A 26,479-nucleotide genomic window follows, 5' to 3' on the forward strand; every position below is an offset into this window, starting at 1 on the left:
AGGCAGGAGAATGAGGGAAGTTGCTAAAATCTGTTCCCAGATTCCTCTGGTGCCTGCTTGGTGCCTTCTCTTGGCCAATAAGAAGTGCTGTCTCGGCTGGGTGCAGTGGTTCACACCTGTAACCCCAGCAGTTTGGGAGGCCAAGGCTGGCAGATCACAAGGTCAAGAGATGGAGACCATCTTGGCTAACAGGATGAAACCTGGTCTCTACTAAAGGAATTAGCCAGGTGTGGTGGTAGTTGCCTGTGGTCCCAGCTACTTGGGAGGCTGAGGCAGAAGAATCGCTTAAATCTAGGAGGCAGAGGTTGCAGTGAGCTGAGATCGCACCACAGCAGCACTCCAGCCTGGGCGACAGACTCCATCTCAAAAAAAGAAAAAAAGAAGTGCCATCTCCAGGAAAGAAGGATTTGTGTCCTGCCATCAGGTTGTTAAAGGCTGAGGCAGAGTGTTCCCCTGCATTTTTAGTCTTTAACTTAACTCTCATCAAAGGGGATTTTGTTCCCTTCATATTGTTGACAAGCTTCTATGTTGAGCATTCAAAAGAAGTGGCAGACATGGTTCTTGGCTTTCAGACATGTACTTAATTGAAAGACTGGACATCTTATACATTAAGATATTTAAGAATATTTGTCAGACATCTGTATTTGAAAGTATAAACTGTTACTCCACTGAAAGAGCTTTGTTTTGATTGTGGATTCAGGAACAGGGGAAGGCTAGATTCAGAAAAGTCAGAGAACTAAAGAGCAAGCAAAAAGAGGCACCTGAAGAGAGGAGGGAAATGCAATTAACTGGATATCATCAGGACTTCACATCAGAAGTTCTGCCTTGAAAGCATTTTAAAAAATGGGGCCTCATAGACAGTGCCTCTCTCCTCCCTCGGCCGCCTTGCCTCAGCTTCGGGAGGGAAGCATCAAATGCAGTTTTTTACCCCTCCCACAGTTTGGGACCATGGTATGGGGGACCTCTTGGAGTCATGGCAACGATGGGAAAGGATTTTCTTCACGGGTCTATTCAGATTTGCACTTGGCAGAAAACTTTCAGCAGAAAGACATCAGCTTTCTTAGGACTTTGGTTTTAAAGTTGAGTTTGGAACCCGAACTGAAGATTGAAACATGCAGAATATTCTTTATGCCATTTAGCTGTCTGCAGTGCATGCCAGAGAGCAGAAACCCACTGTTGCTGGGTACCCAGCCATGTCCTGCCTACCCCCACCCTGGTGAAGCTGGGAGTGAGAAGCCAGGGGAAGCACCGTGTATACACATGGCCAGAAAAAAAAAAGACTAACACGATTCGTGGGCATTAGAGCACTGTACTCTGGAAATTGAGGGTGATTAATTTATCCTTCATTGTGTACAGCATCCTTTTGGGATAGTTTGGGGAGGGATTTTGTCAGATTGGAGAATTATGATTAATGGTGAATGCCTTGGAGAGCCAGCCCTCGTGAATGCATTATCCTCAGCTGCTTTCCCATCTGCATGCACAGATCGCTTAGTGCCAGAGCTGTGAGACCTCCAGAGCTGAGCTGGTCCAGCCTCATTATTTTCGCTGATGAACAAAAAGACCCAGAGGGGGTAAGGGGCTTACCCTGCAGCATGTAAGGAGCCGGCCCAAAGCCAGGACGAGAACCAAAGTCTCCCATGTCTACAGGATACTGTTTCCTCCACCTAATACAATGCCACTCTGTTCACCATTCAATTCAACAGCTATTTATTTGAACCTCGCTGGATCTGCCAGGAACTAGGCTAAGCCCTGGGGTTTCTAAAATGGGTAAGGCATGTTCCCGCCCCTTGAGGAGCTCATAGTCTGGGAGGGAGAGAGGAAGGGAGAAACATTGATAGTACATCTTGTTATTTTTTTTTTTTAAATGAAGAGAGGAATGAGCACAAGGATAGAAACTCAGAGGAAGAGCATGTGGAACATCCTAGGAGTGCTGAAGCAGGTGCCGTTGGAGCTGAGGCTTAAAGGACTGGCAGGGGTGACTTTTGGGAAGGAGGGCGAAAAAAGCAGCCCAGAAGAGGAGCGGCATGAGCCCCACCTGCTGTGCTCCACTACCAACCAAGTCCTCGTGCTCCTCCATGGAGAAGCAGAATAGGCTTCACCTTTAATTCAGGAACATTTTTTTTCTCTTAAAATTACAGGTGGAATATACAGTGAGTATTCTGAATTATTCTTATTCTAGTTCATCAAGTAGAAGATTGACCTAAAATGTTTGGCCAGAGAGAAATAGAAAAGCCAATCCTAGTTTAAATTGTTTGAATCTGATTCAGTCAGGATCTCAAATCTTCCTGCTTTTGATTTCAGCTTGTTTTGAAAGCTACCTGAATTGAAGAGGGAGCAGGGCACAGAATGAGTTTTGGCTTTAATATACTAAAGACTGCACCGATAACCTGAAAGACCCATTTGAAAACCATGGGCTAAATGAATTACTGAATGAAAGCTGAGTACTGAGACCGCTACTCTTCCTTGTTTCTGGTGATTTCATGCTCCAAATCTTGTTATGACATACAGCAACATCCCTTTGTATAGTTCTTTAAGTGGCTGCGAGAGAGGAAGGGGAGCCCATGGGTCAGAAATCCCTTGCTACATGGAAAGAGCAGAGAAAGCAGAACTAGAGTGGATGCCTTCTCTGTCTGGGCCTAGTATCACATCATTTTTTCTTTTCCCATGAGCAGTGAAATCAAGTAACATCGACTGATTATCTTCTAAGTACAAAGCATTCTGCTAAATGCTTTGAGGATGTAAAGAATGAGAAAGGCTAGGGGTGGTGGCTCATGCCTGTTGGCCCAGCACTTTGGGAGGCCAAGGCAGGTGGATCACTTGAGCCCAGGAGTTTGAGACCAGCCTGTGCAACATGGTAAAATCCCATCTCTATATTAAAAAAATACACACATTAGCCGGTCATGGTGGTACGTGCCTATAGTCCCAGCTACGCAGAAGGCTGAGGTGGGAGGATGGCTTGATTCTGGGAGGCAAAGACTACAGTGAGCTGAGATTGTGCCACTGCACTCCAGCCTGGGCAACAGAGCCAGACCCTGTTTCAAAAGCAAACAAGACAAAAACAAAAGCATGAGAAGATACTATTCTTCCCCTCAAGCACCTATAGGGAGCAAGGTCTCATGCCACATAAGGTAGAACTGTACTACTTATTTTCTTAGTAGCCATGTTAATGTTGGCAAGGAAGTATGAGCTTCAATTTCCTGTGTAGATTGGGGGCAGTCGTTACAGGGATGTCGTGAGATTCAATGAGATAATCTGTGTAAAGCTCCTAGCATAGTACCTGACATATGATACATGCTCAGTTAATATTAGTTGTCATAATCATGATCATCATTGTGGTGTAGAGGATCTTAGCTCTGACTTGTAAGCTCTGATGTCTATGTTGTCATCTCTACATGGATCTTTAACAAGCAGATCAAACTTAACCTGTCAAAAAAATGGAAGTGCTGATTATTTTTCTTTCCAAACTGTTTTTTTTTCTCTCATCTTAACAACTGATTAAATGGCATCACCATGTTATTGCTAAAGCCAGAGACTCAGGGGACACCATTGATGTCCTCCCTTTTTCTTTTCCTTAATTTCCAACCAACAAACAAGTTTTGTCTTTGCTGCTTCTAAAAAAATATGAATTCGCCTATTTCTCTTCCATCTCTGCTGCTACTACTCTGATCCAAGGCATCATTGTCTGTTGCCTTTCATTTGGGGCTCTTTCATTCTCCCACTGTCAGTAAGCTTTATTAATGACACTGTCCCCCTTCTGTTTCTCCAATATGCCAACCCCTTTCTTACTTCAGGGCCTTTGCACTAGATATTTCATCTAATGAGAACATTCTTTCTTTCTCCCCAGTGGCTTCATTACTTGCTTGCCTCTGCAAATCAGGTATTTGTTCAAATGTCATTCCCGCAAAGAACTCTTCCCTGACACTGCTTCTTTCACCTCACCTACCACCCAGTTTTTTTTTTTCTTTCTTTTTTTTTTTTTTTTTTTTTTGAGATGGAGTCTTGCTTTGTCTCCCAGGCTGGAGTACAGTGGCACAGTTTTGGCTCACTGCAACATGTCTCCAGGTTCAAGCGATTCTCCTGCCTCAGCCTCCTGAGTAGCTGAGATTACAGGTACATCCACTATGTTCAGCTAATGTTTTATACTTTTAGTAGAGATCTATTTTTTCATGTTTGTCCGACTGATCTCAAACTCCTGACTTCAACTGATCCGGCTGCCTCAGCCTCCCAGAGTTCTGGGATTACAGGTATGAACCACCATGCCTGGTCAATATCACAGTACACTCTTTTATTTTCCCTGGGACATCTCCAAGGGTGCTACCAAAAGTGGGTGTTGGGGAAGTACTAGAGAATCTCATTGGATGGTTTTGGAGAGGGCTTGGAAGTGGTTTACATCACTTCTACTCAGATTGCTTTGGCCAGAGTTCAGTCTCATAAACCCAACCTACCTGCAGGGGATGCTAAGAAATGTCATTTGCTAATGTGGTCAGGAATATGAAACAGTGTGGCAAACACATATTTGACTTCCACAGCTCATGTAACTGAAAGTCCAAGTGTGTGGCTTTTGGATGTGCCAATGACACCAAACTCCAGTTTTTCTCTGTCCAACTCTGGATTCTCTTTCAGTTTGGCCACACTCAGATAGGTTCTCCTCTTGCTGATGTCAGATGGATCAGAAGTTCCACATCTTGACTTACAGTGGTAAATAAGCAATGAGGCTCTTTCCTGGAAACCCAGAAGAAGTCTTCTAGACTCTGGTTGGGGCACCTACCCATCACAGAACCAATTACTATGATGAAAGTAATGTGACCCGTTGATTACCTGGAACCACTCTTGTGTTCTCCATCCCTGAATTTGGGGGATAGGGAGGCAATTAAGCCATGGTGGATCAAGACTGGGAAAGGGATGTGGCTTTAAAAAATGCTTATGGGAAGTAGGATACATGGATGCCAGTGGCAAAAACAGACAAACAAAAATATTCACTACAGCAGCATATAAGATTTATCAACCAACAATATACAATTCTAAACACTCTGATCAATGGACCACATTTTCTTCTTGAGTTAATTCTAGCAGCAATGGTTTCTACCAGAAACACATTATACAGCCAAACTATTTTTTAAAGTACTTAGAAACTATTGGTTCTTTGCTTTGTCATACTTTAGGCTGATTTTTTTCTTGACTAAGTAGAGGGTTAAGTGGCTTTATTCCAGTAAAAAATATTTATTTTGTGGTGTTAGTTGTAATGGGCAGCAAGGTCTTCCCTTATATATCTCACCTCTGCAGAGTTCTTGGATAATACAGTTATGGCTTATGATAAGGCTAAGGGTAAGACTGAGTGGCTGAAGTAAGGTGAGAACAAGATCATCAAAGGAGAAGAAAGAATTCATCGAACTTAGAGGCATGTGGTAGTAGGATCATCTACACGTATGTTGAAATCATCCAGAATTATAATGACAAGGAGGGATCCAGGACCCAAGGAATGAAGTTAAATTAGTTAGAGATTGTTGCATGGCTGGAACAGCTTGAGGGGGTTTTAGGCAACAAGGAGAGTATGATCTGGAAGCAGCATTGAGACTTAAGGAAGACACCAATTGTTCCTCGTGATCCAGGAAAATAAGGGCTGTATAAAGAAACCACCACCGCTTGAGACCCTGACAAGGGAAGCAGTGCCCTCATGAGAGCATCAAATTGTGGCTAGAGAAAGAAAATAAAGGTTGCTCCACAAAGAGGCTGGCTTTAAAATCCCCTGTCCAAGAGCCAGTTTATCATGATTTCAGCTCAGGTATGGGCTGAATCAAAAAAAACCCCTAGTGGTCAGTCAACTGGAGGCCACCTGTGGTTGAGTTATGGTCACTCAACAAATATGTGTTGAAACCATGATGTGCCAGCCTTCTGTTAGGTTCAGCCTCAACTACATATCAAAAATAGAAATTTTGATAATCGATGTACAAGTGATCACAGCATAATACAGGGAGATCTGATTCTGGGCTGCTTCTACACAGGAAGGGGTAGGAAGAGTCCAGTTGTCAATCTGGACACAACATTCAGCACGTAGAGTTAGCTGCTGTAAAGGTCAAGCCCTAGAAGCATACTGATCTGTTTTTATAGTGGTCATGATATATGGATGGGTGTTGAGTGATGGCTTTAGCTGCTTGGCCCAGCAGAAATCCTGTTGAGCAGCTTGCAGTAAGGGTTCAGGAGTTCTATGACAGCAGAATAAAACCCATGGGCTAGACAACTGGTCATTGCAACAGGTTTCATCATGAAGTGACGAGGTAGGCACATACGTCAGTGGGAAGTCTAGAATAAGGCTCAATGTAAAAATGCTGAGACAGGTTGCCAGCAGGCAGCAGAGCCCACCTCAGGGCTATATGAGAGGCTGGATTTGGGTTTTGGGGATGAGATTAGCAAGAGAAAGGCAGATGGTCCCAAGTCCTGGGAGTATAGGAATGCTCAGCAGGTGACAAGAATGGGCTTTGGTACAGGGAATAAATAGAAATTCCATCATCAGAAATGAGTCACTGCTTGGGATCCAAATCTTATGAACAAGGGAATAGTACACCTTTCATAGCATGAGTACAGATCAGAAACAGTCAAGGGGATCTGGACGCTGGGCACTGGATGTTAGACCAGAGCTCCAGAAATCCCATCAGCACAGGTCAGGCTGAGTTGTGGGGACCTGAGTGGGCCGAGCCTGCAGCTGGAGTCAAGATGGTACCACTGAACCACAGGAGAGATGCAGAAGCTGGGACTCAAAACCACAGTTCGTCTGGCCCATAAGGCATTCCCCTTCTCTCCAAGGCACACTGGGCTAGGCCAGCCTTCGGCCCTGGCAAGAATGAAGGAAGCAGGCACACACCCCTTTCCTTGAGCCTCAGGCTCTTCTCTTCATCTCTTCTGTTGGCATTTAGAGGATTCTGGCAGAGGTTTGGGTTCAGTAGCTAAGTTAACTCGCCTTACAGATTATTGTGGTTCAGCAACTTTTTTAGTCTTTAAGTCTTTCCCATCTGCTTTTAGTATTTTAAGGAGCAGATAATTTGTCAAATGCAAATTTCCTAATTAGATATGATATTCTCACTACCTGACATATTATGTATTTATTTGTTTGTTGTCTACATCACCTAAAAGGATTGCCAGCTCCCCAAGTGCAGGGTGTTTGTTTTGTTCACTGTGGGGTTCCAAGTGCCAAGACCAGTGTCTGTCACATAGTAGATGCTCAGCATGTTTTTCGAGTGAACAAATGTGAATAAACGAATAAGCAAGTGAACATTCCATTCTTATGGTCTTGTCTAGCTCTAATCTGTCCACAGACATGGTATACCCAAATGAGATAATTCATGGGTTTATGTTAAGTAATCAAAAGGTTTCTCTGGATATGGTAGGCAAATTATGACTCATTCATCCTGGACTAATGAAATGATCATTCCTTTGTTAGTTACTCTAAGAGTAATTCAGATTTTTATGTCAGTTCAAACTTTGACCTTTCTCATTTTCCTATAAGAAATATAAGCTTTGCTTGTTTGTGTTTATAATCAGTGGGATGGATTTTACTTCATCGAAAGGGCATTATTTTCCCCTTTAAAGTGGACCTGTGTTAAAGTTTGCTATAATTTACTGAATGCTCACTCTGTGCTTGCACTATTTTAAGGACATTTTGTATATCTACTCATCTTTTTAATAGTTGCATGTGACATTCTTCTTCTTCCCATTTTGCCTATGGAGAGCACAGATAGGTTAAATAACTTGCCTAAGGTCATACTGCTAATAAGTAAAGGACCTGAGAGCATCCTTAGTATCAGACTATACAGTTTATAATGGTATATTAGTAAATATCACTTATGTCTTCATTTATTGAGTGAATAGGGGATAAATAAGATATGTTGACTGCTTCATAGGCTTCCTGTGAGGATAAAATGAGTTAATACGGGCAAAACACTTAAAGCAGTCAACAAATGTTAGCCTTTTTCATCCACTACCACTCTGTAGGAACTCAGTCTTGTAGATGAGACAGCATGAAAAATATACTTCATACACACACACACACACACACACACACACACACGTATATTTTCTTTCACTGATAGAGATTGGGAGGGAAGAGCTGAAGCCAGAGACATGAAGTTTATTTTGAATCACACAAGAAGGGAGTGTGGCTCACAGCTGGAGAAATTACGGATCTTAGCCACTCCTCAGTTGGCCTGATAGAAAAGTATTTACACATAGAAAGAAAATGGCTGGCATTTATTCTGCACTCACTATGTGCTGGACACTGTGCTAAGCACTTTACATGATTTATACCCTTGACTCCTCATCACATCCCTTCACATTAGGTACCATTATCCACATGCAAGTGATGAAGAGATAGAAGCCTCGGAGGCTAAGGGCTTGCCTGGGGTCCCCCAGCTGGCTCGTGCATGCTACAAAGCCAGAGCTTTTAATGATTTCTCAGTATCACAAGATCCCTTGTTGGGGCAGAGGAGGTCGACCATGAAAACTGCTGCTATCTAAGGCTTCTCATGAAATTCAGGGCATGGTTAGGGTAGAAACTGGTAATTTTTTGAATTATATAATTAGAAATCTCTTTTAAGATGATTTTTAAATTTTAAATCCCATTCATTTGCTGAATAATTTTCTTGAGTTAGCTCTAATAACATCACTTTAGCATAATTATTTGAGATACAAGAGCTTAAGATAGGATTCTTAAGAACAGTGTCTGATTGCTGACAGGTAATTTTGTGGTGCAGTAATAGATTTAAGGTAAGTCCCAGTTGTCACAGCCATGAATACTCAGGATTTCTATACAGGCTTGTGGTGTCAAACCCCTATTAACCTCAATAGGGAAGGCACTAGGTTGCAAGAGGGGCTAAAGAAGAGACCCAGAGGCAGCAAAGGAGACCTGGGGTATTTTAGGGCCTCACATATGGGGGACACAGTCTGTTGGTGGTAGGCTAGACAAGATAACCAACAGTGATGGTGAACAGGGCAGGAAAGCCACAGTGCTTGCAAGCAGCATGCAGTCTATACAGCATTTCCACTTAATACCTTCTCCCTAATGACCACCACCTACTTACCTTAATTTAATCCAAATCACAGGGTCTCAATTCCCGGTATTGCCCATGTTCTGCAAGACAGCCTGGGGACTCAGATGTTCCTCATAGACAAGGAACAAAATTCTGGGTTTGCCATACCAGATTCCCTATCTCAGAGCACACATTCAGATACAGCTTCCATGCAGGGTCATTCTAAGGGTATGCTCAAGTGATTGCTGTCCAGTGCATTTACCCTACGAAGCTGGTTATATTTTTCTTCATTTGTTTGTTTCATTCATTCATCTACTCACTCAGCAAATACATAGTGAGCCTACACAGGATTTGTTCTAAGTGAACATGACAGCTTCCAGCTTGATGGATCTCCCCTCACTTTCATAGCAGAAGGAACTGGGAAAACAAGCTAAGGCAGGAAATGAGCGGGTAATGGGGAAGGATAAGTCCCCATTGGAGAAAGGAGCCACCAGGAGTGGGTGGGGTGGTGAAGTGGAAACAGCCTGAATGGGAAGAAAAAGCCAGTAGAGTAGAAGCAGAGAGGGTTCCAAAGGAGAGAGCGGGACAAATCAGTGTTATTTGCCCCATTTTGCCAGAATCAGGAGCAGGTACCAGGTTAGAGGAAATTAGGGAGGTGGAATGGGAAGTAGCCAAAGGAAAGAGTAGCAGGCCACTTGCCTAATATCTGCAAGAATACCCAGTTTGCATATTCCTTTGTCTGTGGTTTGGTTTGATAGGCCATTGCATCACTATCTCATTGTCTAATTGTCCAGGGTGGAGAAAGTGACCCATCCTGCGGTAGAAGCAGGTAGGAAAGTATGGGATTTCACTTCTTTGTTAGGATGCCTGGAGTTCCTAAAAAGGGAGCTTACCTATGATAGAGCCTCTCACGGTTTGTTTATCTTACTTTGTATCTGATCATTTAAATCAGAAAAAAATTATGACTCACCTTGTGTTGGGTGCTAGGTTAGATGCCCAAAGGCACTTAGATTAGGTGTATCTATTACCTGAAAATGTAGCTTCTCTTTTTCTTCTTGTGTAAATAATTTGGTAGTCACTAAAAAAGGACCTCAGACCTTTTGGAATAATCAACACAACAACAGCACAGTTTATCTGCCTGTGAAAAGCTATTGCAGTCCCAGGAGGACACCTAACACATTGGCCTTGGATCTGTTATCAACCCACTAGACCATACTGGGCTGTGGTCGCTCTTTCACAGAGTGCCTTCAACTTCCACAGTGTGCCCTCACAAAATGTCTCAGAGGGAAGCCAGGCCCTGTTCTTATCCTCAAATTACCCTCAAGACTAAAACTCAGCTCAGCTGCTGAGGCGACTTGACCAGGGTCACAGGGCTGGGAGGTAACCGAGGTGGGATTTGAATTCAGATCTGCTTTCCTCAGTGCAATAGTTCTTCCTCTATGCCCTGCTTATTCCCAAGGGCATTGTCAGTAGGGAATATTCTTCCTGCAGAGGCCTTCCTCCATTCATTAAATATTTATTGAGTGCCTACTGTGTGCCGATACTGTTCTAGGCTGGTCATGTCTCTGCCTTCTTGTCCTCCTGAAGCCAAAGTTCAAAAGACAGAATATGCGAATTCTTGAAGTGTTTATGATTCATGCAGTCGACTCTCTGCCCCTGCAAACACACCCGAAGGCAGTGTCTTTCCCCCACAAAATAATCTGTCCCTTTGCGCTATATAACTTTTCCAAAGGAGACAGAACTTCTTTTTTTTTTTTTCTACCTTCAGAGACGTGTAGTGAGCTGATATTTCTGGATGCACTAAGGTAAATGTCAAGGATGTTTTTTCAGTGAATCTCACAGGCTGACCTTACTTTTTACTTGCAACAGAAATAATAGCAGTGGCCATGCAAACATATAATCCCAAGGTGAAGAAATTGCAGGGCAGGGTGAGGGGAAAATGCATTTTGACAGTCTTGCTTTGACTGATACCATTTAAGTGGCCTATATTGAGCCGGAATTTGATTTAGGTCAGATGTAACAGTAAATTACAATGCCAGAAAAGGGTGTCTCGAGATGATGCCATTTGTGGGGTGTATCTGTGGTATCTCTGATTGGGGCCATCTTTGATCTGTGTCCCCTGCTGCTCAGTAAATGACTGACTATAAATGATGTAAGATATCAGAGGCCCACAGAGGCATGGGAAAGATGGATCCAGGTCAGAATACCCATCATGGGCCTTCAAAAGCAATTCAGCTGTTCAGTTTAGGGATAGCTCTTTAGCTACTAACGGGTCTTCATTTTAGCTGCTTGAGAACAACCTTATCAAGCTGCCAAGGTGACACAGAGAGGGATATGTGAAGTTTATATAGTGAGGAGCTGGAGACACTTTATATAGCCACAGGATTCTGTAGGCTCAATCAGTGTGTGTCATGTGGAACACCGTTCAAAATGGAGTGAAAAGCATTTCACGCTTTTGGTTTTTCAAAGGAAGCCTGTCAGCAAGTTTCCTACAGCAAAAAATAACTGTGCTGTGGTTGAACTTCACTAAGAATCCTAGCCAATCAGATAATGCTATACCACCATGAGGAGGAATTTAGGGCTTTGCCAGTATAATAGGGTACTAATCACTGCTAATAGGATTTGTTAACATGGGACAGGAGGGTTGGTCATCACCACTGGAATATTGATTTTTACCCTTCAGGCAAAGTCCATCTTCCTTTCTCAGTGTCTGTCCTCTGTCCTGAGTTCAGGCAGGGTGAGGAAAGGCTGGTACAGTGAAGCTCTGCGCAATAAGAAGGTTGCTAGGGCTTGATTTGAAGTAAAGGAATTAATATTTAAATACATACTCAGTGTTAACCCTGAAACCACCTATCCTCTGTGCCCTTGGCAGACATTGCTCATGGATGACAGCACTCACCCATGAAGCCCAGATTTAGGCTCTGAATCCTCGACAGAGGGCTTGTGGCAGCTGCAATCAATCAACAAGGTTTGGCAAGCAAAATAGCACCAATGTGCCATCCAGGTATTTAAAAATGATTTCCTCAAGGACACAGACCACAGCTTCCCATCACCTCACTTGTTCTTGGCTGTCTTTGCTGCCCAGTAAATGTCCGTTGTTAAATTAGAACTTGCATTTTGAGAATGGTACCCACAGCCAGATGAGCCTATATTTTTTTAAGGAAGTTGGAAAAAATCCATATGGGGCTACAGGTAACCACATCTCTGGGTCAAAGGCTGACTGATACAGTTAGGTGTGTACACAGCTATAAAAACCACTCCTGTGGCTAAGTGGCTTTTGACAAATGGGATAAAACGAGCAAGAATCAAATTAGATTTACTTCCAATTGGCTTTTCTGTTTTCTCTCCTCTTCTTCCTCTTCCCTGACCCATTTGTTTTCCTCTTTCCATCTTATTTAAATTATAACATATTTACAAGAATCCAGCAACATGCATTATTGTTACCTACCACTTTATGAGCACCATGATGGTTTTGGTGAGGTGCTTAAGAGCATTGGCTTAAAAGCCAGACTGCCTGAGTTTGATTCTGCAACCCCTTCCTTTACTAGCTGTGTGACCTTGGCCAAATTACATAATTTCTCATCAATTCAAAGTCCTCAGCAATAAAACAGGGCTAGTAATAGCATCATTTTACTATTAAATAGATGAATATAAAATGTAGCTCCTGCCTTCACTCTAATTGAGGAATTGGACTGGTTAAAAAAGCGAAACAGAAAAATACAGACATTCCTCCTACAGTTGAAGTCCCCATAAAGTGAATGAATATATGAGAGCTGATACCTTGGGAAACATGGTGTCCTTTATGCAGCTTCTGTTGATAAAGACCCCATCTTACTTGGGGATTAGCAACATTCTTAGAAAAAAAAAAATTACTGCTCCCAGTGCAGTCCAGGAACACATGTGGCTGTGTACATTGGCACCATAGTGGGGCTGCAGCATGTAGACTAGAGGGTGCTGATGCTGGCCCCAGGCAGAAGAATTAAAGGTTAGGGAGACCCTTAATGTTGAATCACATGTTAATGAACAGAGGTTTCTCAGTGAGGTTCGAGTTTTTTGTTTTAAGCTGTGCTCATTTATCTTAAAAAAAAAAAAAAAAAGCTTACTGAAATTTCTGTAGGAACTAGAACTTGGTTATTGCTGGAACTCCATTCACTAATCCTCTTTTACTCAGTAAAAGAATGGCTTTCTGTAGAGCAGTGTTTGACAACACAAGGTTTCTTATCCATCTAACAGCAGTTTAGTGCCTAATATGTGCTAACATGGTGCTGGGTACAATGGTGTCCACAAAGGCAGAGTCCCTTATAATTTGTGAAGTTGTGATAAAATTACATTAGTTAAAATGCAGACATACTGTTGTTGCTGACAGACTTCCTATGCTAAGCTGGACTATTAAGACTGGAAGGGGAACAGCAGAGATGGCACCAGTGGTGGCCAGGGCAGGGGGCTCCTGCTCCTGTAAAATCTGCCACATCTTCCCTGGCCACACTTCTACATAATAACATTCCCAAAGACAGATAATTGATTTCTCAATCTTTGTAAAGTATGAATAAGAGTGTTTTCAGAAACAGTGATTTTTTAAAATTTGAAGTGTTTAAATTAAGTAAACACAATGTGCTTACCTTCAGGCAGATTGCCACTTCAAGCCCCGTTTATCCAGAAATTCAAGGTGGAATTTAGAGAGGAGAAATGAGTGAAGATGAGAAGACTCAGAGAATCCCCATTAGGGGATATTCTGCAAGTTGAGCCTCAAAAGATGATTGAAATCTTGGCCCTAGATGCCCTGACCTTTCTATACGTATCAGCACATGCTCACAGAGAAAACCTCCAGCTGTGCTGTGGCTTGGAGAGGCAGGGTCTGTGGGGACATAGGATCAGTTGGATCCGTGTTCCAGTGTAAAGGGCTGGCTGCCTAGTGAACATAGAAGAGGCCTGGAATCTGCTTCTCACGCTGTGTTGGGCTTTACCAGGGGTTCCCTTGCCACTACAGCTGGGATGTCCTAATTTGGCTTGGTTGATTTAACTTCTCACTCTAGAGGAAGAAAGTGAGATCGATGTTTTCTAATTTGCCTCTAGGCTCCTTTTACAGTTACTTCAGCACAGCTAATCCAGGGCTCTTCATTTTATATAAGCTGAGAGGTTCAAAAGAGAGTGTTTATAGGGTCACTTGGGATGATAGGCTTTCTCCAACTGGGCCAGTGCTGGTGATGCCTGGGTTGCTGCCACACTGGGAGCATTGTGGTGGTGAAGTCCAGACAGGTGAATTTCAGCTGTGCTACCTTAGATAAAAGTTCTTTCACCTCTCTGGGCCCTGTTTTTATTATCTAAAATATGAGGCTCTTAAAGGTTTTCTCAGACTGGTTAGCCAGATGATTTTAAGTGGCTAAAGGATGAACATTCTTTATATACTAATATATGTACTTATGACACCAAGTTTTTGTAGTAATAATTACATTTCTTTTGAAGTAATTTTATTTGAGTAACGTTTCTCTCCTGTGGTTTCTTCATTCACAGCTGACCCACCCCCACTCTTTCCTTGCCTTGTTCAGATGGTCCTAAATTGTAAACCCTCCATTCTCCTTCCCAAAGCCTTCTCCCTTGACCAGCTATTCAATGGTGGTCTTGAGAAAAACTGTTCCCCTTGTGTGCTGGTGTACTGGAGTAGGTCCTCATTGGAAAATCAAAAAACCACCTGGGTTTCCCATAATATGGAGCTGGTCCAGTACAGGGCTTCGTACTTTTCCCTTAATCTTATGTCACCATCACAGCTGTTGCCATGTCTATGCACCCTGTCTACTCATGATGACTTAATATTTTCTTCATGTAGACCGAGTTGATTATTTACTCAATAAAATTATTTGCAAATTACATATAGAAGACTGAGTTCCAGTCTTCTATACCACTGTAGGATGACCATAGTTAATGATAATACATAGTTTCCAATAGCTAGAAGGATGATGTTCAGTTTTCCCAGCACAAAGAAATAATAAATGTTTGAAATAATGGAAATGCTAATTACCCTGATCTGATCACTATACTTTATACATATCAAAACATCACCATGTACCTCATAAATATGTACAGTTATTGTCAGTTTTTGGAAAGTGAATCTAAAAAATAAAAATTAAAAGATTTGTACCATCCTTCCAAAAGTAAAAAGTATTTGAAAATTATTTTTCATAAACAGTATTTTATATTTTATAGTAAATTTTACCACACTTAAATATAATACATAAATGTTTTATGTTTAAATAATAATAATTGGGCTGAGTGCAGTGGCCCACACCTATAATCCCAGCACTTTGGGAGGCTGAGGCTGGAAGACTGTTTGAGCCCAGGATTTTGCGGCCAGCCTGGACAATATGGTGAAACCCTATAGCCACAAAAAAATACAAAAATTACCCAGGAGAGGTGGTGCACACCTACAGTCTGAGCTACTTGGTAGGCTGAGGTGGGAGGACCACTTGAGCCCAGGAGGTTGAGGCTGCAATGAGCTGAGATCACACCACTGCACTCCAGCCTGGGCAACAGGGTGAGACCCTGTCATAATAATAATAATAATGACTATGTAAAGTTCTGTGTCCTGGACACTCACAGTAATGAATAGACCCTGGGCATATCATAGTCTCCTTGTACTTCTCTACCCTAACTCTGCTTCCCTCCTGTCTCCAGAGGCAACTGCTGTTCGTAATATTGTGAATAGTCTTTTTGGCTTATTATTTATTACAAAGCAGTGTTTTTGCTTGTTTTGCTTCTTTTTTGCTTTCTATGAAAGAAAATAAATGGATCCATGTCTTAAATTACTTGTAAAGTTTTTGTGAATGCTTTTAATATTACCTCAAATAAGAGCAAAACCAGTGCATCAACTACAAAAAATTATGATGACCCTTTGTGCTGTTCATTTGTTCCCCAGAAATCTCACAGGTTCTCTTTTCCCAGAGTTCCAAAAAAAGAGATCAATTCATTTGCTTTATGGGGGAGGCTATGTATGTAGACAGAGGCTTTTTTCTAAAAATGTAAATTTATTAATCTGACACTATACCACTGACCAAAATTTTCAGCCTGGAGTAAAGCAAGTAAAGTTGTTAGTGAAGAAAGGTCCACAGAAGGAGGGGAAACTGTGATTGGGAAAGCAATCACTGCATTAGAGACAGGGCCAAATGAGGCTCTGTCATAATAGTTCACAAACTTGGGCAAGCTCAGAACTATTCTGGGAGCTTTTCCAAAACACAGATCCCTATATCCACTCATTAGGGCAGTATGAACCCAAATAATTCCTATGCAGGCCCAGGGAATGCACCACATTTTAAAGTTTACCATCCTATGTAAAAGTTTCCCATCTGTCTTAAAGATATCTATGGGACTTGTTTGATTAATTAGAAATTTATTTGAAGCCGGGCGCGGTGGCTCAAGCCTGTAATCCCAGCACTTTGGGAGGCCGAGGTGGGTGGATCACGAGGTCGAGAGATCAAGACCAACCTGGTCAACATGGTGAAACCCCGTCTCTACTAAAAATACAAAAAATTAGCTGGGCATGGTGGCGCGTGCCTGTAATCCCAGCTACTCAGGAGGCTGAGGCAGGAGAATTGCCTGAACCCAGGAGGCGGAGGTTGTGGTGAGCCGAGATCGCGCCATTGCACTCCAGCCTGGGTAACAAGAGCGAAACTCCGTCTCAAAAAAAAAAAAAAAAAAAAAAAAAAAAGAAATTTATTTGAAGATACATAAATATGTATATAAGTACTCACATATACATAAACATAAATTAATTTTTGTAGAGCAAAAAGGTTTGTGTATCACCAATTTTATATTACCTAATAAGACAAAGTTTCAAAGAAAGTGTCATAACTGGGGTCAAAGGAGAGGAAATATCACTGAACAGGAATGGAATGATATCAAAGTGCTGTTTCTAAGTCATTATGCTAAGTTTCAGGAACTCCCAATTCACTGTCAGCTGTCTGGCCTCTGCAGGCAGAAGATTGAGAAAAGGGGAGCTGAGTCTTCCTTTTCCACAGGCCCCCCAGCAGAGGCAGCCCCTCCAAGTGTAAAGTGTGTGCATCACCAGGGACCCAGGCCCTTCAGCTTGGAAATCACCAGAAACTGCCGAAGCTCTTCAGCAAGAATACCATTTTGCAGGGGAAGACATGAATAGTAGCTATTTAGTGTGTTTGTTTAGAGTACGGCAGCAGTAAATACATAGGATTGAGACTAGAATCTAAAGATTCCACACCCTACACTTTGGCATGTAGAATCAAAACCTTAAGATGTTCAAAGTCAACAATTACATGCTGTAAATTGTATTTTATTTTACTTATTTTTGAGACAGGGGTTGTATTCTGTCACCCAGGCTGAATGTTGTAGCACAATCATGGCTCGTTGCAGCCTCAAACTCCTGGGCTCACTGATTGTCCTGCTTCAGTCTCCCAAGTACCTGGGAACACAGGTGCCTGCCACCATACCCAGCTAATTTTCAAATTAGCTTATTGCCAAGGCTGATCTCAAACTCTTGAGCTTAAGCAGTCCGCCCACCTTGGCCTCCCAAAGTACTAGGATTATAAGCAGGAGCCACTGTGCCCAGCCAAACTGTATTCTTAAAAAAGATTTTTGTACTGGGATGATCTCTGTAAATACCTCTCCCCACCTCAAAACAAGGGACTGCAAAGGAAAGAAAATAGTTAAATAAATCATAAAACCTATAACAATGAAATATTATACAACCACCAAAAGTCATATTTTTGAAGATGAGTAACATGACAAAAAGCAACCAAGGCACCTAACAGCTTAGTATCTACTGTTTATGAAACCCTGTGTGAAATAAGCATTCAGGATGGAGGTCACAGCTCTGACCTGGAGGAGCTTTCATTTTAGTGGAAGAGGGAGGGAAATAAACAGGCAAGCAAAAGGTGACAAATGCTCAGATGGAGGTATGTACTGGAGGCACCTAGCCCAGACAAGGGGTCAAGAAAGATCACAAGAGGATGGATACTTGAACTGGGGAGGCATGAGTTGGTCCCAGTAGAGATGAAGTGGGGGGGGTGGTTCTAGGAAGGGAACAATACACATAAAGGCAGTAGTAGCTGCAGGGAATGGCATTCGGTCACTTTCAAATAATTGCTTCTAACTGGAGCTTCAGGTGACTGGGGCAGGGGTAGGGGTGAGGGAGATGCAGGGACATGGATGCAGCTGGAAGCTGTTATCCTCAGTAAACTAACACAGGAGCGAAAACCAAACACCGCATGTTCTCACTTAGAAGTGAGAGCTGAACAGCGGGAACACATGGACACAGGGAGGGGAAAATACACCCTGTCAGGAGAGGGTGGGCCGTGGGTAAGCATCAGGAAAAATAGCTAATGCATGCCGGGCTTAATACCTAGGTGATGGGTTGATAGATGCAGCAAACCACCATGGCGCACATTTACCTATGTAACAAACCTGCACCTCCTGTATGTGTACCCTGGAACATAAAAAAAAATCAAATTTTAGAAAGAGAGAGATAATAACACTAGCAACACCATCTCCAAGTGCCCTCAACGTGCAGGAACTTGATATCCACCATTGTGTTTTGTTTTATTTCATGATTGTGCTTTGAAGCTGTGGTAAAGCAGGATTCCGATCAGAACATCCCACTTCTATGCCTGTGCCCTTAGCTCTGCCCTGAGATTGGAGCAGTTGGCAGAGGTCAAATCAATGACAGCCTCGTTTTCCACATAAAGCAGCCAGGATTTGGAGACAGGGAGAAGTTCAAAGCATGAGTTATAATAGCCCAAAATGGAAAATGGCCTACATTTCCTTCCAAGAGAGAATTAAGTTTAAAAGTGATGTCCATTTAATGGAATATTGTATGAGCATTAAAATCATAGTTATCAACACTACAAACAAAAAATTTAATATGATATTTAGAACTTTTTCCATTGTCTAATGATAAATATTTGTTATAGAAATGTCAAAAAAAATTCAAACAAGTAATAATTTAGAAAGTAATCCTACCATCCAAAACCACTATTAATATTTTGGTATATATCTTTCCATCTATCTGTGTGTGTGTGTGTGTGTGTGTGTGTGTGTGTGTGTGTGTGTAAATATATACACAGTCAAAAATCAGTCATACATTATATAGTTTTGTACTTAGTATTTGTTATTTAACATTATATCGAAAGCCTTTCCCTGTACGCGATATTAAATATTCTCAGAAAATATACATTTAATGCCTGTTTAGTATTCCATTTTGTAGAGTACATAATTATTTAAATGGATAAAAAGACCAGGATACAAAGATTGCATAGACTTTTATGATACAGCTGTGTAGAACTGGCACAGGAAACAGATGACTAATGCTGAGGTTGTGGGCAGTTTCTCCTTTGACTTTCTCTAATGTGGCTATTTTCATAACTTAGTTTTTTAACGATTGTTCAACCCTTGGCATGCATTCGTTCAACAGGTAATACTTTTTCTTCATTTTGCAGTGTACAAAGTTAGCAGTTAATACTAAAAGTTGTGTTTCTGTTTGACATCCCATCCGAGGCTTGAGTTTGTAGAAAATGCACATTGGAGAGGAGGGAAGGAGAGCAGGGGCTCCTCCACAATGCCTACCAATGTCACTGCTTTTGCAAGCACAGTTAAACAATGACAGTGTGGCTGCAGAACAGTGGGGAATTGGGAAGAAAGTGTTTTCTTTGTGCTTTCAAGCAGAAATGCCAGTGAGCTACTAGAGGTAGCCCTGCAGAATCCACCATCCATGCCCATCTGAGAGTCGGAGAATTGCTTTGTCAATGTAAGAAGTAGTAAAAACCAGAATAGATTTGTCTTATTAGGCTGACATTGTTCTTGTTGATTTATTAACTCAATTTTTTTTTCCTTCAGAGCATAGTTACAAACAAATCAAGAGGGAAAAATAGAATTTCTAATCAGAGGCTTTGGTGATCAATGACCTTGGGAGTGAAATGTTATTTTATTAATAGCCTGTTCATGTTTGTATATGGCACCTACCATGTTATATGGGGAGAGAGATACACAATCTAGCCAATAATAGTGAGGATATATATGATTACTGGGTGAGAGGCAACACCAAAAAGGTAAAGGGGGCTATTCTATCAAAGTATCTCCAAAAGTTCCTTGAAAAAAGCAGCAAACTGGTTAGTAAGTAGGTTTTTCTCCTATTACAAAATAATTTACTTAACCCCCTTTCAGAGGATCATTCTATAATGTTATATCTGTGTATAAATCTCTAAGTATCAGAAAAACAGAGATGCTTAAAGAGGATCAAACTATTTTGGGAGAATCACTTCGAATTAAAGAGAAAGGATATATTACAATATTATCAACTGTCTCAAATATGATCCTATATGAGAATGAGAAAACTTCATAGCATAAACTCTATAACTTGATGCTATTAAAACCCTATTTCAGGCCCTGTTCCATTTTTCCAACAACATCTCTGAGTACCCTGGCAGCTGACACTAGCATACTCTTTCAGTTCCAGAAACCTAGTGCTGAGCCTCCTGAACCTGCTGTGCTATTTGAAACCTCTGCCCTTGCACAGCACCCCCTACCTCCATGATATATCAGAAAAATCATCCTTCAGAACCCAAGGAAGACATCCACTTTTCCAGGATGCCTTCCTTAACTCCCCCAGATTATGACTTCTTTGTATATTCTCTGGGAGTCTTTGCACACTGGGCTGATGGCCTCTGCCACCACACTGTCATTCTTTCCTGTGGGTCTCTCCATCCTCAGCCACTGGAGGTGGTGGGTTGTGTCTCACTCTCATGCATGTCCTCACTGCCTGGCACAGAGTCAGCACTCAGTACACTTAAAGTGAATGCTTCCATCGTGTAAAGCAAGTGACTCTTATTAAAATATGTTCAGTAGCCTTTAGGTCCTAAAATCTGGGCAGGTTCTCATTGCTCCAGATGACTTCTGCACCACCTCTCTTTTGCTAGAAGGAGAAGCAATGAGTTAAGTGCTTTCTCAAGCTTCTCAGATCCCTGATTAATATTCTCTGATTCTCTATCTTGGAATGCATTTAAATCTCTCCCTCGATTCTGACCTACCTGGCATGGGAACAAGAATTTACAATGTTACTCACCCATAATGAAGATTGCATGCCTGGCAATTTGATTTAATTATTTGTGGAGCTTGATTCAGGCTGTTCATAACTGCTTAGGCAAGAAAAAAAAAAACTCTAGCAAGTTTTGGGGCCATTTTTGAATCAGTATTATTGCAGAAGAAAGCATGAAATTTTTTTTCCATTTTAAGCCTGGCATTCACCCCTGTAGCAGAGTTTATTTCACAAGAAGAATGTTTAGTCTTGCAGACAAGGTTTTCTGTTTCTTCATGTTAGTAGAAATTTGTAATGTTGCCTCAGTCACCCTCACCTGTATGCATAAGAGAAGTAGATTTTTTTTCAGGTTTCTCAATCTTGGCACCATTGGCATTTTGGACTGGACAACTCTTTGTGTGTGGGACATTGTAAAATGTTTAGTAGCATTCCTGGCTTCTTACTAAATACGAGTAAAACACACACACACACACACACACACACACACACACACACGACAATCAAAAATGTCTCCAGATATTGAGGGAAGGGTGCAGGGGGAGGCAAAATAGCCCTCCTGAGAACCACAGATACACTGGAATATATAGAAATAAATACATATAGCACATTATCACATGCTCTCTCATATAGCCTTGGCAAATTTTGTTTGACTTTCACATATGTGAAAATCACTTGTTTTAGAAACACTTTTTCAGTTCAGGGATGTGATGTGGGGTGGGATGTGTGTGTTGATGTGTGAGAAACCGCACCTGAATGAAAAATGAAGCCTTCCTAGAAAAGTGACCAAGTTAACTTTCCTTTTCAGCGAAGAAGTACCACAGGAGGTCAAACTTCACTAGAGGATGCCTGTTCCATAGCTAAGTGAGTCTTGCAACAAGTAATTGTTCAATATTCATTCTTTTGCCTTTCACCTCTTTTGGCTTTGAGCATCCTTTTCTGCTGCCAGACTCTGGGGACCTAGCAGCTTCCAAAGACTTAGCTCTCATGAAAAGTCCAGTCCTTATATTCTGGCTCACATATACCTCTACACGGCTTAGCTGGAAGTAATAGAGCCATTGTTTCTGGAGTACTTTCTCATGCCAGTCACTATCCTAAACCTTTTTCCCACATCATTTCTTTTATTCTTTGCAATAATTCTGCCACATAAATACCATTAATGTCACAGTTTGAGACCTGAGGACCCAGGCATAGGACACTGGGTACACACAGTTGTTAAATGGCAGATCCCTTTCTTGACCACTGTGCTGTTACCTTCCATTGAACACGTGGATTTGCTTATCAAGACCCTCAAATGACCACATCATAAGCTATTTACACACACACACACATTTCACTCCCAAGGTCACTGATCACCAAAGCCTCTGATTAAAACTTCTATTTTTCCCTCTTGATTTGTTTGTGACTATGCTCTGAAGGAAAAATTTTGAGTTACTAAATCAACAAGAACAATGTCAGCCTAATAAGACAAATCTATTCTGGTTTTTATTACTTTTTTATGACTTTTGCATTTTATATATGATCTTTTCCATTGCTGGTTGAAAATGAGAGGGGCTGGAGGAAGCATGGATATACTTAAAGTTCTAGTAGAGGCAACCAGAGCCTGGGGGGAGGCTGGTTCTCTTTATGGTGGCATAAATGTGATATAATGCATGCATTCTGGCTGTATTTTTATAGTAATTAAATGAAGATTTAATTAGTTCTCTTCTATTTCAAATAACAGATTAAGTCATAAAATGTAGAATGCCTGGCTAGATTATTCTCAAATTTAAATTTTCAAAGGAAAGAGATTGATTCATCCTAAAGTGAAGAGAAAACTCTGGATCTTTTATGAAGTACCTCTAATCCCTGCTGTGTTTGTTGAAGTGTGATCACAGGCCAACTCTGGTTAGGAGCTTTGAGAAATGAGAAACTACATAGGGCATGGGGTACATTCTCAGAAAGCCCCTGTGACTTTCCATTGCTCTTCGCTAAGTAGAAAATGTTCCTGTGTCTCCTATTCAGGTTAGTAGTCCCTACTGCAAGGAAGTGTAGACTGATCTTATCATATGTCATTTCTCATACTTAACCGTGTTTGTTAAGCAGTTTTGGCAAAAGGTGTTACTCTACCTTTTGGGAATGGTGATAGGAGTTTTCTGGAGATGAAGTCTGGAAAGTTCCTGGGATTCTCAACTCTAGCCCAAGAGTCTTTATCATTTCTCCTACCTTATCACAGCTGTGGGAGGCAGCACCCTCTTGTACCCCAGGGGCACAAGCTTGGGGGCAGAGGTGCTCAAGGTGGAGAGTGGGTGGTAAGGGGAGGAGAGTCCCCCCACAGGATGTCCGGGACCCTAGTGCCATTTGAAAAAGCCCCGCACCTCTCCTGAGAGGCCTGCGATCTGCTCAAAATCCTGCATTAGTCTGACTGACGTGAGAGGGTGAGGCCTAGCTCTGGGATTTGAAGTTAAGGAGGAACATAGAAAATCAAAGTTTAAGAATTCCAGTTACATATATGACTCTGCATTGCATGGCGGTAGGGGTGACAGGATTTTCCTTAGCATTTGAAAAACCTCTCCCATCCTTGGCCATCCCCTTTGTGGGTACAGTTTTCTCTGTGGGAAGCACCCTTCACTTTCTGGCAGGTATCTGCTCATCTTTCAGGAGCAGCTCTAGCATTGTTTCTTCTGTGTGGAAATGATTGGTCCCTCCTCTGTGCTCTACAGAATTCAACAAACACTTGTTGAATTAATAGATGATGCTATACTGAGCTCTACAGGTTTTTATTATAATAAATGATCACTGTAAAAAAATATTCAAATAGTACCAAAGTATATAGACCATTCAGTTTTGAATATTTCTCCATTCATTCAAGAAATATTTGTTGCACACCTACTTGGTGCCAGTTGAGATACAGGAAGGAACAACACAGAGTTTCAACCCTCACAGCCCTGACACACAAGTAGGGTGAGGCCCACTGTGACAAAACCAAGTGTATAATGTCAGATAATGACTGAAGAAATATAAAGCCAGGCAGGACAGTTGTGGGTGATGGTGAGTGGCGCGGGGTGGGTAGGAGACATTGAGAAAAGGCCTGCATGTAGCTGGAGAGCCAGCCGTAGAAGACACCTGGGGGACAGTGGGTTCAGTTGGAGAGGGCAGCAGGTGCAAAGGCTCTGAGGTGAGAATGAACTTGGAGTGTTTGAGAAAGGACAGTTTTAGGAAAGGAGATAGGACAGGAAGCCAGGAGCCAAATCATGCAAAGCTTGATTGGCCATGAAAAGGACTTTGAATTTCATTCTGAGATGTGAAATCATTGAACAGAAAAGTGACATGATCAGATTTATATTTGTAAGAGTCACTATCACAGCATTTTCATCCTCCTTTATTCAAACAGCATTTATCAAGCACCAGTAAGCACCAGGCCCTGTCCCAGATACCAGGCAGTGGCAGATAAAGGACACAGTGCATGCCTGCAAGAAACTTGCAATCTAGTGTAGAAACCCCTAGGCAAATAGAAGAACCCTACAGCACACTGGGTTAATGTCATGATTGTCAGCATGGTGGAGGGCTGTAGACCCAGAACAGAGGGACCCCAGACCAGGACTTAGGAGGTGATCCTCCACATGAGAATGTTATTGATGATGTCCCTAATCTGTGCTATAAAAGCAGGAGTGTACGTTGCTATGGCGATTTGCAGCAGGGAGACCTACCTCAGCCTGTGAGAGTCAAGGGAAGGATCTTTGAGGAAAGGATTTCTAGATTTTTTGGCTGAGGTCTGGAGAATGAGCAGAGGCTGGCAAGACAAGGGCCGGGCATGTATGCAGGAACAGGGCAAGGAGTTCTGGAGCTGGAATGGGGGTGGGAACATGATAAGCGATGAAACTGGGTTGGTCTGTGGGCCCTGAGTAGGCAGGCCTTGAGGCCAAGGTCAGGGCTTGAACCTCATTCTGAGAGCCGTAGAAGCCATCAAAGCATTTTAAACAGAGAAGGGGCGTGATTCTATTTGCATTTTAGAAAGATCACTCTGGCTGCAGAGTGCAGAATATTTTGAGAAAAAAGGAAAGATAGGGAGGAGATTTTATGCCAAGGCCTAGCTGAAAGTGGACATTGTGGGCATGGGGCAGTGTGGTGGTGTACTGAATGACATGGAAGATGTAGAGTCAGAGGACTGTATAATCAACTGGATGTGGAGAATGAGAGGGGAGGATGAACCATTGACAGCTGCCATGGCGCTGTTTTGGAAATGGTGGAAATGGGATTGTTTATTGAGATAAATAATATATTATGGAAGAAGAAATGTGATGTGAGTGAAAGGTAATGAACTCATTTGTGGGCTGTTTGGGACAGGCAGTTTGGAACTGCCAGTAGGCAGTTGCCTATTGGGGTATGAAGCTCCATGGAGAGGTGTGATGCAGGGACATAGTCAGGAGCACTGGTACATTGATGATTAAGGTCATGGGAGCTGGTGGGCTTGCTGGAGACTGCTGGCATTTAAAGACTGCCTAGGGGAAAATGTGGTACATATACACCATGGAATATTACGCAGCCATCAAAAACGATGAGTTCACGTCCTTTGTAGGGACATGGATGAACCTGGAAACCGTCATTCTCAGCAAACTGACACAAGAGCAGAAAATCAAACACCACATGTTCTCACTCATATGCGGGTGTTGAACAATGAGAACACATGGACACAGGGAGGGGAGCACTACACACTGGGGTCCGTTGGAGGGAAATGGGGGAGGGGCGGGGGGTGGGGAGGTGGGAAGAGATAGCATGGGGAGAAATGACAGATATAGGCGAGGGGACGGAAGGCAGAAAACCACACTGCCATGTGTGTACCTATGCAACAATCTTGCATGTTCTTCACATGTACCCCAAAACATAAAATGCTATAAAAAAATAAATAAATAAAAAATAAAAATAAAAAAAATAAAGACTGCCTAAGGCCTCTCACCAGCTGAGTATGTAAATCTCAGGTCCATCACAGTTTTGCTGGGGCAACACTGGCTGTGACACGTGGTGGCTGGGGTCTGCACATATACCAAGGCTTCTGAGCCACGGTGGGAACCTAGCTAGCAGGAGGGTCCTTGGGAGGGTAGCATCCTGGGTAACAAATAAGCTCAGGACTCTACCTGACAGTACTTGGAATCACCTTCACATTTTAGTTGTTTGGAGGCTTTTGCAGGTGAATAATCTGTCTTATTTTCTGCTTCTTACATGAGGATTAGAATGAATATTTTAGAACATTTTCTTCTCCTGGCTTTATGCCTTTGCTTATATGTGGAACGACAAAAAAAGATGTGCCTTTTTCTCTTACATATTCCTGCTGCCACTTTTTCACTAAATTCACATTAGAAATATTTCACACACCTCAAAAGGATTACTGTACTATCATTTAAAATGGGCTTTTCCCATTTGGGTCGTTTCT

General features: G+C 42.1%; 1 protein-coding gene across 5 annotated transcripts in view; it reads left to right on the forward strand.

Moving 5' to 3' along the window:
- APBA1 (amyloid beta precursor protein binding family A member 1) overlaps window positions 1-26,479 on the forward strand; it is a 205,841-nt gene that overhangs the window by 66,703 nt on the left and 112,659 nt on the right. For 2 of the 5 annotated variants that reach the window (XM_074394704.1, XM_074394705.1), the window contains exon 2: window positions 21,878-21,933. The exons of the other annotated variants lie outside the window; for them this stretch is intronic. The gene's annotated coding sequence lies outside the window, so the exon portion shown is untranslated. The remainder of the gene's footprint in view (window positions 1-21,877; window positions 21,934-26,479) is intronic. 5 annotated transcript variants of the gene reach the window in all.

This window comes from Saimiri boliviensis, chromosome 2, assembly GCF_048565385.1.
Source record: "Saimiri boliviensis isolate mSaiBol1 chromosome 2, mSaiBol1.pri, whole genome shotgun sequence".
Taxonomy (NCBI): domain Eukaryota; kingdom Metazoa; phylum Chordata; class Mammalia; order Primates; family Cebidae; genus Saimiri; species Saimiri boliviensis.